The sequence below is a fragment of the Cricetulus griseus genome, chromosome 3 (genome assembly GCF_003668045.3).
Source record: "Cricetulus griseus strain 17A/GY chromosome 3, alternate assembly CriGri-PICRH-1.0, whole genome shotgun sequence".
In the NCBI taxonomy this organism is placed as follows: domain Eukaryota; kingdom Metazoa; phylum Chordata; class Mammalia; order Rodentia; family Cricetidae; genus Cricetulus; species Cricetulus griseus.
Window position 1 is genome coordinate 78,469,393 of NC_048596.1, and position 11,548 is coordinate 78,480,940.

Genomic DNA, 11,548 nt, shown 5'->3' on the forward strand with positions numbered 1-11,548 from the left:
TACTCATTCTCTCTCTCTCTCTCTCTCTCTCTCTCTCTCTCTCTCTCTCTCTCTCTCTCGTGTGTGTGTGTGTGTGTGTGTGTGTGTGTGTGTGTGTGTGTGTGTGTGTGTGTGTGTGTGGTGTTTGGTCTGGGTTTGGCTTAGGTTTGGTTCCTTGGTTGTTTTCTTTAGATTTGGTTTTAGGGAGCTGGAGAGATTGCTCAGTGGTTATGCATGCTAACTGCTGTGGCAGAAGACCTGGATTTAGTTCCCAACACCCACAACAGGAGGCTCATAATTATTTGTAATTCCAGTTCTAGGGGATTTGATGCCCTCTGGTCTCTGTGGGCACCTGCAAATATATGAAACTTACGTAAGCACTCATACATACATAAATTGTGTAGTTTGAATGAGAATGGCTCCCACAGGCTCCTATGTTTGAATTCTTGGTCCCCAGTTGGTAGAACTCTTTGAGAAAGTATGGCCTTGTTGGAGAATGTGTGTCACTGGGAGAGGGCTTTGAGAACTTTGAAAGACTCTAGGCATTCCCAGTGTGCTTCCTCTCTACCTCCCACTTACAGATCAAGATGTGAGCTCTCAGCTACTCCAATTGCTGTGGCTTTGCTGTGAATTCTAACCCTCTAAAACCATAAACCTAATTAAATGCTTTCTTTTATAAGTTACCTTGGGTCGTGGTATTTTTTACAGCAACAGAAAAATAACTAAGACAATAAATAAGTCTGTTTTTAAAAGATTAAATTTTTAATGTGCATGTTTGTGAGCCTGGATGCGCATGTGTATAGTGCCTGTGTGCAGGAGTCCTCGGAGACTGGAAAAAGGTGTTGGGTCCTTGGTAACTAGGCTTATAGGAGGTTGTAAGTCACCATGCAGAGCTGGGAATTCAACTGAGGTCCTCTGTTTAGAGCAGTAAGTGTGCAGAACCATCGCTCCAGTCTAGGTTGTGTATTGTTTGTTTGGTTTTGGTTTTTTTAGACAGGGTTTCTCTGTGTAGCTTTGGAATCTGTCCTGGAACTCAGTCTGTAGACGAGTTCTCACAGACTCAAACTCACAGAGATCTGCCTGCCTCTGCCTTCTGAGTGCTGGGATTAAAGGCGTGTGCAAACAACCACCCAGCTATTTTTAATATGTGCAGTTGATTGCCAGTAAAATATGTTAAGGTGAATTTCATCTTTTTCATTTTAATTTCATCTTACTACATTTTATAATTCATAAATTATAACATGTGCATTTATAACATTAGGACAGTAATCATATGTACGTTTAAAAGTAGTTATAAATGCATTGGAGTTTACATAGTCAAAGAATTTCTCACCGAAAAAGGCCTGTAATCGCATAGGAATCAAGGATTAAAATCAATTTCAAACCCAGTTACAGCTGCAAACACTTATCTGCTACATTGTACTGCCCCCTGCTGTAAGTAAATGATGTTACATCCTTGACCTCCAGAGTACACACACACAAGAAAACTTAGAACTTCTCTGCAGGGGATTGGGTGGAGGGGCGCTGTCAGAGCCCATGAACCAAGGGTAAAAAGGGTAGCTCTAGATCTTTCTAGAACACCAGCTTCAAAGGAGACAAAATAGGAGCCATTCAAAGCTGTGAAATAAAAAGCAAAAATGAGGAGCTGGGGAGATGACTCAGCTGTTTAGGCACTTATTGCTCTTACAGAGAACCCTAGTTTGTCCCTGACACCCACACAGAGGCTCACAACCATCTGTAACTCCTGCGGTGCCAAGGTATCTGATGTCCTCTGTGCAGGCAAAATTTTCATACATTTCAAAATATTCATACATTAAAATAAAATAAACCTTTAAGAAACCAATAGGCCAAACTATGAACTTGAACCCCGGGCACCCGGAAGGCCCAGGAGGACACGGATAGAAAGTGGTTTCCCGGAACCCAAGATGCCCCCACCTTCTTCCTGGCAACTCAGAACTTAAAGTGCAGCCTTTCGTCAGCCAGCTTTACAAGGAAAGTTTGCTATAAGAACTGTTCATGCTGCATTTCAAAGGGTCCAAGATGCCCCCAGGCAGAGACTTTCAGGCCTTGTCTGTTGGCTGTTGTGTCCACACACTGATGAGTCAGCTCCTTGGTTCTGTTTAAGATACCCTATGACACTCAGCTAAGAATTCACTCATGTCAAATGCTGCTCTGTGGTGATGTCCAGTCAAAGGCAGGGACCTAGCCTACAGGGATAAACAATGGGCCCAGGACAGCCCCAGAACTTAAGCAGGAACAAGCCCATAATGAGAACAAATAAGCCAACACCTTATATAAACACTACCCCACCATAATCCATTCCCTACTTCCACATATAAAACTCATAGCAATGTGTTATTTAGTCTACAGAGAGAGGGAGAGAAAGGGAAATAGAGCATGTCCAAAGAGTCTTCTCATTGAGAAGAACTTCAGAGCAGGCCGTGGCCGCTCACAGCTAACCCCAGCTCTGCGGGTAGGGGGCGGCTGAGACAGGAGGTTCAGGTTTGAAGACAGCCTGACCTACATAGTGAAATCTTGCTTTAAAAAAAAAAAAAGGGGAGGAAGGTGTTTGGAATGGGGTACACTAAGGTTCCAGCCTGACTCTATAATTTTTTTATTTGGGGGAGCGGTTCGAGACAGGGTTTCTCTGTGACTTAGGAGGCTGTATTAGAACTAGCTCTTGTAGGTCTTGAACTCACAGAGATCTGCCTGCCTCTGCCTCCTGAGTGCTGGAATTAAAGGTGTGAGCCACCAACGCCCGGCCCTGGTGTTGGTGAACTATAATAATAATGTGTGAACTATAAACATTTCTGGAACTCAGTTTTATCATCTATAAAAATGGGAACAATAGCGGTGATTTTTCTCATAGGATTGTTTTGAGAAAGATCAAAAGGTACTTATAAAAGGCTCTTTGTACAGAGCCTGGCTCAGGCCAGGTACTCTGTATTATTGTTATTATTGCCATTATTATCATCATTGTTATTATTATTTTGAGACAGAGTTTCTCTGTGTAGCCCTAGTTGTCCTGGAACTTGCTCTGTAGACTTGGCTGGCCTTGAACGCAAAGATCTGCCTGTTACTGTCTCCCTAGTGCCGGTGTTAAAGGCCTGGGCCACAATGTCCAACTAGTCATCATTATTTTTTATTTTGGGTTTTGTTTGTTTGTTTGTTTGTTTGTTAAAATTATTTATTTATGTTTGGAATTACAGGCAGTTGTGAGTCGCCATGTGGGTGCTGGGAATTGAACCTAGGTTCTCTGGAAGAGCAGTCCGTGCTCCCAACCTCCAAGCCATCTCTCAGCCCTTGTTTGTTTTTTTTGTTTTTTGTTTTGTTTTGTTTTGTTTTGTTTTTAAGGCAAGGTATTGTTAAGGAACCCAGGCTGGCTTCCAACTCTGAGCCCAAGTGCGGGGACTGTAGGCATGTGCCTCCATGTACCATAGCAGTAATTAACCTACTACTCATAAAATGTCTGAATATGTGGCAATTGGCTTTCAGGCACGGGATCTACCATACCACACAACATAATCAGACCTCCCACAGCCCCCTAGTGCCTCAGGGTCGCTACCCCTGAGCCTGTCCCTCACTCCTTTCCCACCCCATGACCAGGATGACCAATCTTCTTGATTACAACAACCTAAAGTTTTTCCTTCAAAAGAAACGATAAACGTCAGGCAGCGGTGGCGCACTAATTATAATTTTATAATTTTTTTTAAAGAAAAGGTGTTTGTTTAGCTCACAGTATTGGAGGCCACACAATGTGAGGCTCCAACAGGAATCTATGACAAATTGTGGGGTGTAGCCAAGAGAAAGGATCACATCTCAAAACACAAAACCAATACTGAGGTCTCACAATCCCTCCATGAGCCACTCTCCCAAATGACTTAAAGATTTGTTGTCACTTGGCCCCATTTCTTAAAGGCCTCATCACTCCCAACACCACCATCCTGGGCACCGAGTCTCCAAAACATAAATTTCTGGGTATGCAGACCTCCAAACCACAATGATGGACATTAACTCTGTGAGCAATCAGCTCGTTCACTGGGTCTGGAGCACAGCTGGACATCAAAGCCACCTAAATGCATAATTTTTTGTAAATGGGATAGATGTATAAAGAAAGCATCTTCTGTTGTTTGGTTGCCATGGGCTGGTTTTCTGAGAGGTCTCACTGGGTCTCCAGGCAAGGCTATATAACTTACAATCCTCCTGCCTCAGCCTCTCAACTGCTGTGATGATGTGCACGTGACACTACACCCAATTTTATTTTCTATTTTTTGGGTAACTGTGATTTTCTTTTCTGTTGGTTTTGCCCTTCATTCCTACAGAACACTCCCTGTAACCTGCTACAAACACAATAGCAAGCCATTCCCTTCCTCCATCTCCTCTTCCTCCTCTCTCTCTCTCTCTCTCTCTCTCTCTCCCTTCCTCCCTCCCTCCCTCCCTCCCTCCTATATGTATTATGTTGCTTTTCTTTTTGACACCAGTCTCATGCAGCCCAGCCAAAGGTGACCTTGAACTCCTGATCTTTTTGCTTCTGCTTCAGTAGTACTACTATGACAGGCAAGCACCACCAGGCCCAGTTTTATGTGGTGCTGGAGATTGAAACCAAGGCTTCGTGCATGCTAAGCAAGCACAGTACTAACTGAATTACACCCCCACCCCTGGCATCCCACATTACACTCCTCTCTCTTTCTGATAAATTTCTAGGTAATGAACTGTCCCATGGAAAGTCCCACTGGCAAGGATTTGAGGATGGCCTCCAATCAACAGCTCTTAAGGAACTTAGTCCAGCACTCCACAAGAAATAGAATCTGCCCACAACCACAAGAGGGGGGTTGGAAGTGCCTCCTTCCCTAGTGAACCATTTCAAGAACTTCAGCCCTGGTAAGCACATAGTTACTGCATTGTGAAGCTCATAGACAAGGACCCATTTGAGTAATGCCTATGTCCTGTAGTCTAAAACAACTGTTGTTTGTTCTGTCTCTGTTGCTTTTTTAGAAAAGGTCTCATTATATAGTTTGCACTGGCTTTAAACTCCCTATACAACCTAGGCTAGTTTCAAACTCATACTTCCCCGCCTCAGTTTCCCAAGGCACATGCCACCATACCTGGCTCAATATCATTGTTCAGCCAGCAATTTGCTGACTGAGGTGAGGAGACTTGTCCACTTTGGGTGGCATCATTCCCTAGGTAGGTGATCTTGAACTATGTACAAGTGAAGAAAGTAAGCTGAACGCAAGCATGCATGCATTCTTTGCTTTCTGCTTTTTTACTATAGGGGTAATGTGACCAGCTGTCTCAGGCTCCTGTCACTGTAACTTCCCCACAGTACAGATTATAACCTGGAACCGTGAGACAGAGTAAACCCTTTCCTCCAAGTTGCTTTTGTCAGGGTGTTCATACTAAGACAGGGAGGAAGACTCTGGGCTCATCTTTTCAGAAGCATCCATTCACACTTAGCTGGCTCCATTGTTTTAAGGACTGTGGCAAGATAGAATATCATGTAAGAAAGGCATGGTGAAGGAAAGCTGCTCACCTCATGGCAGCCAGGAAACAGGGAGCGGTGGGGAGGGTGGTGGCTATTCTTGCGTGTCTACTTGACAATTCTGGAATGAACTACAATCCAGAAATAGAGGGCACACCTGTGAGAGATTTATTTATTTTTGAAGTGGGTGAACCCACTTCAGGTCCAGACCTTTGAAGAAGGAAGACAAAACAGATTAATCCGGGCCACACCTTCTGCAGGAAGCCTATAGATCAGGACATGAAAGACAGAAGCTTTTTCTCTTTGCCTGCTGGCATTGGAGCTACTTCTTTGGGATTCTAGCATATACGGAAGACCTGTAGTCTGGGACATGCAGACTTGTGAACTGAGCAACTTCTGGGTTCTTGGACTTTCCATTGTTGGATTAGTTGGACTGCAACCTGTAGATGTAGATGGATAGATAGATAGATAGATAGATAGATAGATAGATAGATAGATAGATAGATAGATAGACAGACAGACAGACAGACAGATAGATTTGTTCTTTAAGTTCTGTTACTCTAGAGAACCCTGACAAATACAGGCAGAATAAGGGTACACCTCCAGTGACTACTTCTTCCATTCCCACATCCTAGTTTCCACTATTTCTTAGTAGCACCATACAATACAAACACACCAATGGGTTAATATTTTGGCTAGAGCCCTCAGTACCCAATCTCCAGTGTTGGGGACCAATCTTTCAACACATGAGTTTCATTTTAGGTTACTTCCTACCCAAGCATAGCTATTTATCTAGTTTTCCCAGCACCATTTGTATGCTAAACTTCTGTTAATATTATGGCTTCCCCATATGTTCTGATACCTAATAAGACAAGCCCCCATCCCTAGTTTTCGTTTTCATTTTCCTTAACTATTTTCAATTATTCCCCTTTTTTGACAGGGTCTCATTATGCAGCTCTGGCTGGTCTGCAACTCACTCTGTAGACCAAGCTGGCTGTGAACTCCCCTGCCTCTGTTTCCCAAGTACCGGGATTAAAGGCATATACCACAACACCCAGAAACCATTAGTAATTACTAATCATTACTATTTCCAGTGATCTTTAGCTTTTAAAATCTAATTTCATTATACTGATATTTTACTTTGGAGAGAATTGTTGTTTCAGCTATGTTAAGTCTCCCACACAAAGTTATCTTTCCACTTGTTAATATTGGAAATCCTTCATAAATGCTTATAATTTTCTTTTCGTAAATCCTGTGCCTTTCTAGTTCAATAATTTTCTAAGCATGTTCTTTTATTGCACTTATGATTGCAATACTACTCCCCTTTCTATTTCCATTTTAAAAGCCATTGGTGTATGTACAGTCATCCCACAGTATCCACAAGACTGAGTCCAAGATTGCCAGAGATAATGACATCCACAGGAGCTCAAGTTAATAATACAAAATGTCTTCAATTTGCATATAACCTACACATATACACCTTAAATCACCTCTAGCTTATAATGCCAAACACAAAATACAATGTAAGCTCTATGTGGACACCTGTTTACTGTATTGTTTAAAGAATAATGACAAGAAAAATGTCTGCGTATGCTCAGTGTAGATGTGTTTTTCAGGGATCTGGAGAAACGGCTCAGTGGTTAAGAGCACTCAACACCCTTCCAGAGGGCCTGAGTTCAGTACCCAGAACCTATGTCAGGCAGCTCACAACCTCCTGTATCTTCAGCTCCTGGGGACCTGACCACCCTCTTTTCCACAGTTGGTTCAATCTATAGTTGTATACATTTGGCCACATGTATATTAGGAACAATTTAATCACACATAGCCAGGTATAGGGTGGGGATGGGGGACAGAACATCATTTGTTTTGGTTTGCTTGTTTGTTGCAGTGCTGGGGATGGAGTCTGGACAAGCATCCATACATTCTATGCAAGTACCACAGATCACCGTCTCAGCCTTAAACTCATTTCTTTATAACTTCATACAAATGTATAGACTTTATACAAGTTTAACTTTTATTTTAAGCTCCCTTTATGTCAAGTTGAAGAAATTCAGTCCCATCTGGCTTGCTTCAGGCTTTCCCTAGGGTGGATTTAAGTTCTGCTGCATTCACATAGTGCCAGGAACATAGCTGGTATCTCCTGAGATGACCATGGCATCATGGAGTCCCATCTCTTGCCCTCAGCGTCTCTGCTACATTGTTCCTCTTTCCTTTCCTAACTCTGTCTTTCTCCTTCTCTGTCCATGTCCCTCTCTGTGTCCATCTATCTATCATTTATCATCTTCCTATCTCTGTCTTAATCTGTTTGATGTTGCTCTAACACAGTGGTTCTCAACCCTGTTCTCAGTCATGACTCCTTTGAAAAACCTCTAACTCCAAAAATATTTAGATTGTGATTCATAAAAATAGCAAAATTACTTATGAAGTAGCAACAAAAATAATTTTATGGTGGGGAGGTTATGATAATACGAGGAACTGTATTAAAGGGTCACAAATTAGGAAAGTTGAGGACAACTGCTCTAGTAGGATGTCACAAACTAGGTGTCTTGGTTATTACTCTATTGCTGTGAAGAGACACCATGACTGCCTTAGTTAGAATTTCTATTGCTATGATGAAATATCATGACCAAAAAGCAAGTTGGAGAGGAAAGGGTTTATTTGGCTCACACTTCCATATCACTGTTCATCATCAGAGGAAGTCAGGACAGGAACTCAAGCAGGGCGGGATCCTAGAGTCAGGAGTGATGCAGAGGCCATGGAAGGGTACTGCTTACTGGCTTGTTCCCCATGACTTGCTCAGATGGCTTTCTTAAAGAACCCAGGACCAGCCAGGTGGTGACAATACACACCTTTAATACCAGCTCTTAGGAGGCAGAGGCAGGAGGATATCTGTGAGTTCAAGGCCAGGCTGGGCTACAAAGTGAGTTCCAGCACAGCTAAGACTGCTATACAGAGAAAACCTGTCTCAGAAGGAGAAGGAGAAGGAAGGAGAAGGAGAAGGAGAAGGAGAAGGAGAAGGAAGAAAGAAGAAGAAGAAGAAGAAGAAGAAGAAGAAGAAGAAGAAGAAGAAGAAGAAGAAGAAGAAGAAGAAGAAGAAGAACCCCACCCCCACGAGGCTAGGTTGGCACCATCCTCAATGGGCGGAGTACTCTCCTATCAATCTCCAATATAAAAAATGCTCTACAGGCTTGCCTGCAGCCTGATTTTACGGAAGCATTTTCTCAATTGAGGGTCCCTCTTCTCAGATTGACATAAAACTTATCTAGCACAACGATCATAGCATTTAGGGGCTTGCTTACAGTTTTAGAGGGTTAGTTAGTCCATGATCATCATGGCAGAAAGCATACAGGCATGGTGCTGGAGCAGTAGCTGAGAGCTTTACATCCTGATCCACAGGCAGCAGGCAGAAAGTGAGAGGGACTGTGCCTGGTGTGGGCTTTTAAAACCTCAAAGTCTACCCCTGCTGACATACTTCCTTCAATATGACCACTGGGAACCAAACATTCAAATATATGAGCTTGTGGAGTTCATTCTCATCCACACCACCACACTAGCTAGGTAAACTACAAAACAATAGGAGTCTATTTGGAGGCTGGGAGTGAAGTTCAGTGGTAGAACACCTGCCTAGCATGCTCAAGGAAGCCATGATTTAAATCTCCAAGACCATAAGATGGTGGGGGGGGGAGTATATATATTCAGCAAATTCTTGTCTCACCAGTCATTTTCTCAACCTAGATTCCTATTCTGAGTTCTTTGATAACTCCAAAATGAGATGTTTTCTCTTTCTACATCTTCATCCCTTCTGTGTAAGCAACCTCTCTTGAATTTGAGAAAGGCTTTTCCTCTACAGACAAGAAGAAACCTCAGGGGGGTAAAAGTGTGTTAATCTTTCATCTTTGGCCTCCCGGGGATTACAGGCATTGAGAAAAACCATCAAGAGGAAAGGCAAGAGGATAGATAACACAGGCTCTGTGAGTCCAGGACATGAACCCAGGAGTGGATTTTGTTGGTTGGTTGGGTTGGTTAGTTTAGTTTGGTTTTTATTTTTTTTCTAAGTTTTAAGATATTTCCAGAATACATTTGACTTTACCATCCCACATGTGCAAATCACTTATTCCCATTCATTTGTAATCCCCATTTTATGCAAATCAAATCCACCACTTGAGCAATATTTGTTTGTTTGAGACAGGATCTCGCTGCATAGACTAGGCTGGCCTCACACTGGCCAAGATCCACCTGCCTCTGCCTCCCAGTAAAGGGAGGCACTACCACACCTGAAGAGAAATACTTTTAATCTAAGCAAATGTAACAGAACAACACGAATGCTCAATTGGAGAATATAAAACTGGGGTCTGGCCATACGTAGCTTGGCTTAGTTTCTAAGATGACATATTGCTTTTGGGATGAAGTTACAACTCCTGGGAGAATTGAGGGGATGAGCACTGCTCAGCACAAGGCAACAAAACAACACCCAAGGTAGTATTTTTTTTAATAAAATGTGTTCATTCTATGTGCTTTTCACATCACGTATCTTGATCCCATTTCCTGTCCCTTCACGTCTCCCCTCTGCCCTGCCCCCAGTAAAACAAAATTTGAGAGAACAAAATGAAGAAAATAAAAAGGGGGATTAAAGAAAAAAAAAACTCATTGAAAAAAAAAACTCATTGTGAGTGGGGCACACGCCATTAATCCCAGCACTCGGGAGGCAGAGGTAGGCGGATCTCTGTGAGTTCGAGGCCAGCCTGGTCACCAGAGCGAGTGCCAGGAGGCTCCAAAGCTACACAGAGAAACCCTGTCTCGAAAAACAAAACAGACAAACAAACAAACAAACAAAAAACTCATTGTGGAAGCTGCAGTGTGACCCAACAAGTCATACCACATACCCCTTGTTCCATGCATCTCTGCTTGCAAGTATTCAATGCAAGGAGTCATTGGTTTGGTTCGGAGCCCCTAGCCTCCTCTACATGTTTGATGCTACCCCCCACTTCCAGACCCAGGACTCTTCATGGACATCCCGCAGGCCCCCTGTGTTATGGAGATCCTGCAGCTTTGGGTCTGTGAGTCAAGTTCCTTTATGTCCTCCAGCAGATCATAGATGGATGGATGTTGAGGAGGGCCAAGTGATAACCCTGGGTCTCGGCCTGGGCAGCTCTCCCACCCTGCCCCCGCCCGCCCCGCCTCCCCACTAGCATGCAGTACCATCAGAGGCCAGGAGAGGGTGCAGGATCCCTGGAATTGAGTTACAGGCCATTATGAGCCGTCATGTGGGTTCGGGAAATGGAGCCTGGGTCATCTGCAAGAGCTCTCAATCTCTGAGCCTTCTCTCCAGCCCCACAGCCAGTGTTCCCATACACATATGTAATGTATGTCTAAAAGAGCATGGTATCTGTTTCCTCATTTCTTCATGTTCAGCACGTTGAGCTCCTTCCTTTCTCACAGTTCTTCATAAAATATGTAATGTAGCAGGTTGTTGTGAGCTGTAGTCCACCTTATCAGGCTCTGGAATCTCAATGTGCACATTTTCTCAAGAGGTCACATGTCATTATAAGGCATCTTGACTCAATCTGAAAAAAGCAGAGCCTGAGGCAGGTATCTAATGACACATAGGAAGGACTCTCTAGAGGTGAGTAGGGAAGAACTCTCTAGAAGGTCCTGAGGAAGACCTAGTGACACCACCCAGCTCAGGACCTCTTTGTGACAAGGTTCACTTTGTAACTAGGGACACACTTTCTGTGCTCTTATGCTATTCACACACATGCAGGGCTGCAACACAGCCCCGACTGACCCAAGGCAGGTAATTTCTGAAGAAGTGGACTCCCGTGAGGCCTTAGCCTACTAGGAGGAGCTGGGGCAGGACACCAGCCAGTAACAGTCACTCGGGGCTCTGATGAGCCTGGGCAACATGAGCTGATTACAGAAAGAATTCAGGAACTAAAAGCAGCTACATGAGAAGAAATAAACTGAGCCCGGCATAATCCCAGCACTTAGGAGGCAAAGGTGGGCGAATCTCTGAGTTCGAGATCTGCACAGCCAGTTCCAGGACAGCCAGGGCTATACAGAAAAACCAAAGAAGAAGAAGAAATACAC